At 49.3% G+C, this 6,000-nt stretch overlaps 1 protein-coding gene across 6 annotated transcripts in view; it reads left to right on the top strand.

Moving 5' to 3' along the window:
* Positions 1–444: 444 nt before the first annotated feature.
* RPH3A (rabphilin 3A) overlaps positions 445–6,000 on the top strand; it is a 119,271-nt gene continuing 113,715 nt past the window's right edge. For 4 of the 6 annotated variants that reach the window (XM_030583239.1, XM_030583240.1, XM_030583241.1 and 1 more), the window contains exon 1: positions 445–534. The gene's annotated coding sequence lies outside the window, so the exon portion shown is untranslated. Of the gene's footprint in view, positions 535–978; positions 1,010–1,310; positions 1,356–6,000 lie in introns of those variants that run through there. The other 2 variants (XM_030583237.1, XM_030583238.1) reach the window with 2 other exon arrangements.

The following is a 6,000-nucleotide window of genomic DNA, read 5'->3' as shown; positions in this document are numbered from 1 at the left end:
GTCTGGGGACAGGCTGCTCCGCCCCCGCCCCGGGCGAGACTCCCCGGCTGGAGTCGGTCTGGGGGCAGGCTGCTCCGCCCCCGCCCCGGGCGAGACTCCCCGCCTGGAGTCGGTCTGGGGGCAGGCTGCTCCGCCCCCGCCCCGGGCCAGACTCCCCGGCTGGAGTCGGTCTGGGGGCAGGCTGCTCCGCCCCCGCCCCGGGCCAGACTCCCCGGCTGGAGTCGGTCTGGGGGCAGGCTGCTCCGCCCCCGCCCCGGGCGAGACTCCCCGGCTGGAGTCGGTCTGGGGGCAGGCTGCTCCGCCCCCGCCCCGGGCCAGACTCCCCGGCTGGAGTCGGTCTGGGGGCAGGCTGCTCCGCCCCCGCCCCTCGCAGCCGGTCCCCGCCCCGCACGCTGGAGCCGCTCTCGCCTGCGCGGTGTGTGCTGCGCTGCGGGGCGAAGCGGCACCAACTCCGCGGAGCCTCCCGGCCGGCGCAGGGACTCGCCCGCGGGACCCGCTCGGCTGCAGACCCGACTCGCTCGCCGGGGCCGGAGAGTAAGTCCGCGGCGCTGCGGTCTTTTACCCCGCGGCAGGGCGGGGACAGCGGCTGCTTTCCCCGCTGGGGCGGTGCGGGGAGAGGCTCGGGCATTAGTTTGGGGAGCTGCTCGCTGGCCAAACTTGTCTAGGAGCGTTTGCATAGTGCCTTTGTTCTTGCATCCCCGCAGCAGCTACTGTGCCCTGGGCTGGGCTCCCCCTGGAAATGGGGATGCCCATTTGAACGCCTGTAACCTGCCCGAGATGCCTGCCAGCCCCCCTAGAAATTAACCCTACGGGCCCCAGCTCCCCCGTCTGCCCTGGGCTGGGCGCGCTCCATCCACTGGTGTCTGGAAAGGGGCCGTATTCCGGGTCCTGTGCCCCCACCGGGGCGTGCTCTTTGAAAGACGCCCTGGGCTTAAAACTGCTCGCCGGAGAGGAGGCTGCTGCTTGCGCCAGACAAAATGCCTATGACGGAAAATGGACCTTGCAGCACGTCAGTAATTCATGGGTTAATCTCGCTCGAAGGAACCTGGCGAAATCAGCTTTGTGTTTGCTAGAGATCAACCTCTGAGGCTTTAGTTTGTAAAAAGAGTTTTCACTATTCTAATTCATAAAAAGAGACCGCAGCCCCTCAAATTAAAGTGAGTGGGGGGCGGGGGGTGGAGGAGAGGAAGGAATGCAAATAATCTCTAGTAGCTGAAATATTAAACAAGTATAAAAAGAAAGATCTGGGCTGAAGTGTAAGGAAAGGAGTGAGTGATGGATGGCGCCTGCCGTCTGTACTAAAACTCTGGCAAGGTTTAAACTCCAATATTTTGAATATTCCAGGCTTGAGACGGGTATGAACAAGAGTCTTTACTTCGGAGACTAAAGATCTGAGATTTGGGGAAGTGCTAAGGGTGGGGCATTAGCCCTTGGAAGTGTATCTATGAAAGATGTGTGAGGTCTAAGGAAACAGGAGGCTTGATCGATTTTTTTTTTTTTTAATGATTGGACTGGATTTTAAATTTCAGCAGAGCAGGGGGTAATCCTGCATGGATTTCAGGAGCAATGGTGTGTCAATTTTCTTGCAGTTTCTGTAGTGTCTCTGCCACTTGCTGGCTGGCTTGTCTTTCTGGAGGGACAGGAGATTGTTGCCATGGTGAGACTGTTGCAGAGTTCATGGTCCTAAGGGTGGTGAGTTTGGGGGGCTTAATGGAATAGCATAAAGAAAAAGAATTCTTATATAACCTTTGACAGCAGCTGACAGCATGTTTTCATTGCACCTTCTGAGCCTCTGTTATGTGGGGGGACACCTAGCAAGTAGAGGGATGTAGGGAAAGTTTCAGAATGGGTGTGATGTAAACTGGTCAGCAGCCTCAGAGCTAGGCTACTTCTGCTCTATGACTATTTCCAGGGAGGTAAAACACTGCAGATGTGGCAAATGTAACCATTGTGTTTTACTAGAGGGCAGGACTGGTGTTTTTATCAAAACCTTTGTTTTTGTTTGGAAAACAAAGAAAAAAACCAAACCCCACCCAACCCTACATTTTAACAAACTGGTTTCACAAAGCATGAGATTTTACAAAAGAAAAGGACTTGTATGTGAAATTAGCATTCATCTCTCCAATTGTGTATAAGTTGTAGTGTGGCGGTCTAGTTTAATGTAAACAGAGAGATACTGGGAATGAACTATTTTCTGTCTCAAAGAAATGTTGATCATGGATTTTGTGGTTATGCAGTGATCCTGGTGACCAGTGCAAAATATAGTGTCTAGCAACTTAGATTTTGTTATTAAATAACCCAAATATCCTTTGCCTTCCTATTTTAGTGCTAACAGCAAATGATGCGCTAACATTGCACAGAGCGAACAGTAGCTACTGTATCAGAGCTGATCACAGCAAACCCAACCTAACGCCACACTATTTAAAATACGATAATGTTGGTGGTGATGTAGAAACCTCCCCATCCCTGCTGGAACTGAGAGTTCACTAGTCTGATTTGTGTATTGCAGTGGTCCTGGTCTCAGCCTCCTATTCAGCCAAGGCTTTTAATACGGTAGCTCTCAAATTGGTTCAATTGTTCTGCTAGTGCCTCTCCTCCACCACGCTCCCTGAACATACAAAATCTTGCATGGGGCATTTTTTAAAAAAAGACCATCAGGATCATAGTCTCCTAACTCCTGTGGGCAAAATGCAGCAGTAAAGCAAGTGGAATGTGGTAATGCTGCCCAGTCTCATAGCATAACGAGGTAATTTAAAATCAGGCCAGGGTTATCTGACTTCTGTGCCTTTTATTTGTATTGCTCGCCAGCAGGCAGTATTTAAATCAATAAAATCGAAGGACCAAATAGCTGGGTTTCAGCTATTAATGTTTGTTTGGTCTGCCACTTAAAAATCTGAACCAGATGGCTCCACCTGAATGCTTCTATACTTTGAACTTTGTCAGTGTTCTGCCATTCCTGGAAAATGAGGTCTGTGCACCAAGTAGACTGATTTCCCCCCCCCGGTGAGATTGTGCTTTCAGAACTCGGAGGAGAATTCTCCACAATGGATATGACGAGGAAAACCGACAAATAATTGGGTTTAATTACTTATAGCTGAAGCTTGTGCTGTAATATACCATGGAAATAGATCTTGTTAATGATTTGATGCTGGGATGGATTGGAGGACACACTGTTCATCGGCTGTTAGGGATTCCTGGTGTTGTTCAGCTATGATATAAGGGGCAGTTCATGAGGTTTAGATTCAGTCTTTCCTCAGGGACGAGGGTGGAGTAAAACAGAGTAAGAGCTTTAGGCTTGGGCCCGAATTAGGAATTGCTGAAACAATTCCTGAATCCCAAATGCTGCTAAGCCAGCATGGCCACGCTCAGTTAATCCTCTAACTGCCCTCATTGTGGGCTCTCTCGCCAGGCTGCTGTTTGCTGCAGGGCTCTGATATCTTTTGGCATCTCTGGAAAAGAGACCCTGTACCAGTAGCAGGCTGTTGGCTCATTCCAGCATCGTCTCTGTCATCCCCAGAAGTAGCACTCTGTAGCTCCAGCAATTGGTGATGGTGCATGAGCTCTTCATTCTCCACGTCACTTGTTCACATCACCAGTGGCCTACAGCTGTTAACCTCTGGTGGCCCTTTGCTGTCCCTGGGATATCGCTGATGGATAGATGTCTGTAACACATCTGGCACCCCCATGGTATCATCAGTAGAGAATCTGAGGTCAGAATGGACATGGATACTAAACTCCCCTCTGTCCAGGTCAAGCTGTGAGGGGCAGGACTGGGGAAGTTTACACTGATATTTCCTGGCCTGTGGATAAATGGGAGACTCCAGGCTGGAATCTGGCACTTTTCAACAGCATGAACTTCACATAAATGAAAAGCAGCATCCACATTTGACACTGGCACAAAGCAATGGAGTAGGGCAGTAGGCTGCTAATAAATTACCTGAATTAGGCCTCAAAATATCCCTAACCCAGAGAACCTGGACTTGGTCTCAGTGATTTTTGGCTCCTTTTCCTGAAGAAAAAAATATAATAATGATGCTGTGGAGTGATACAGACATCTAATGGCTCTTCTGACTTCACAAGCTGCCCTAGGTTAGAGTCCTCTGCCGAGCATCCTCCTCTCCCACTGACGCCAGGGAGAGATGAGGATGCTCAACAAAATGGCAACTTTGATTTGTGTGTCTGTTACCTGTGAAGTATTTTGTGTGTGTGAGCGAGAAAGAAGTGAACTGGTCTGGATATAAATAATATCCATGCTTTGTACCTGATTTATATTTCCCAGTAATAATGTCTCTTTTTGTAATGTCTTCGTAAATTCACAGGTATTACAAAAAAAGAGACATGCTGAATTGAAAATATTTTTGGTTCTTGCTGTCTATGGTGCATTGTTCGCCTCTGGGGAGTTTAAGGATGGAATTTGGTTGGCTTTTGCTAGCCTTGCAGTTGGAGATGAGCAAATATTTGGAGCTGTGAGAGTGTGTGTGTGTAAATTTAAATTCCCGCTGATTTTAAGTTTATTAAGAGGAAAGAAACTGCATGGGCGGGACGCGTTGGTTAGGAAAGGAGTCTATGTAGTTGACTGGGAAAATAACTATCATTGATCTGAAGTTTTTTTGGGGTTTAAAGGAGCGATTTGAGGGGCTGCCTTGGTCATGGGACTGAAAATGGAATGTGACTCTTTCAATGCTTCATCATCACTTTGAATAGGATGCAAGTTGGTGGTGACTAAAAGTTACTATTTGACAACTGTTGATCCTTATGGAATGACCCGAGTGTCTCCAGTCTGTTCCTGGTACACAGGTATCTGTGTAATGAAAACTACCATCATAATTAGTGCTAATTAGCAGTAATAATGAATCACTACAAGCAGAGAGCTTCATGTTTGAGTAGGCAGGAGGCTGAGCAATTGCATATCTCTCAAAGTGGTGCTTCCTGGTCCATCTCTAGTCATTCCTTGGCTTCTCAATGAAATTGTCAACAAGGGTCATAAGTGGTACTAATTATGGTGGTGGGTTTTTGAGGCTGGGAAAATAATGTGTGATAGGGTGCTTGGAGGTTAGCACATCTGACCTCTACCCTCTGTCTCTTTCTCGAGGGGGCAGTAGTGGTGCCTGGTTCCGAACCCTAGGCTGGGTATGTCTCGTCCTCCCCTGCTGCATCTGGGACTTTGCCCTTACGTGCAGCATGGTAGGGGGACCCAGGGCTTCCCTCCCCAGAGGGCCCTGTGGGAAGTAACACTGGCAGATTCCTCTCTGGAGAAAGTCTTAAGTCTGCCACCCTGCGTTACTTCCTGCCTATGATCTCTCAGTCCAAAGCACCAGGACCTGGTGGTTCTCAAAGGGGGTGATGGTTGGAGAAGGCTCCAACCCCCCACCCTGTGGTCCCCTCTCAGGCTCCACCTTCTGTCTGGCTTCCTGGGGAAGAGTTCTCTGGACTAGTCTGTCTACCCCCCTTGCCTGGGTTTCTGAGCTACTTTTATCCCACCCTTGCAGCTTAGCAGGCCTGGAGGGATGGGTCTACCTGGGCCATGTATTCTCTTTTAACCCCCTCAGGCCCAGTGTGGCATTTAGGTACCCCATCACAACAAACGCCTTGCTGCAGCCATGCTCAGGAACAGCTCTTTCTCCTCTCTCTTACTTTGTGAACAGGGCTTAGGATTTGGGGATACTTGAAATGGAATCAAAATGTTTTTGTGTGGCCACGTACTGCTCTGTTAATGAATCCTGATGGTGGAAGGTCAGGGCAAAATCTATACAAATTAAACGTTTTTGCTTCTGTGTGTTTTTGGGTGTTGAAAGAGAAAATGCTGATCCTGTCCCCGCCACACCCTCTGATCCCACCTACCCTCTGGCACAAAACCTAAGCTTTCCTGGGAAACTCAACTCCCACAGGTGTTAGCTTGGCTGATTTAAAGTCCCTGAGTCTGATGGACTAGTGGGGTGTCCTTTGGCTTTATTCCAGCTGCCAATCTCGAGATGAAGATTCTGTTAATACTCCTAGCTG

This window comes from Gopherus evgoodei, chromosome 13 (genome assembly GCF_007399415.2).
Source record: "Gopherus evgoodei ecotype Sinaloan lineage chromosome 13, rGopEvg1_v1.p, whole genome shotgun sequence".
In the NCBI taxonomy this organism is placed as follows: Eukaryota; Metazoa; Chordata; order Testudines; family Testudinidae; genus Gopherus; species Gopherus evgoodei.
The sequence above is the reverse complement of the archived record's forward strand: the minus strand, read 5'-3'. Positions and strand labels throughout refer to the sequence as shown.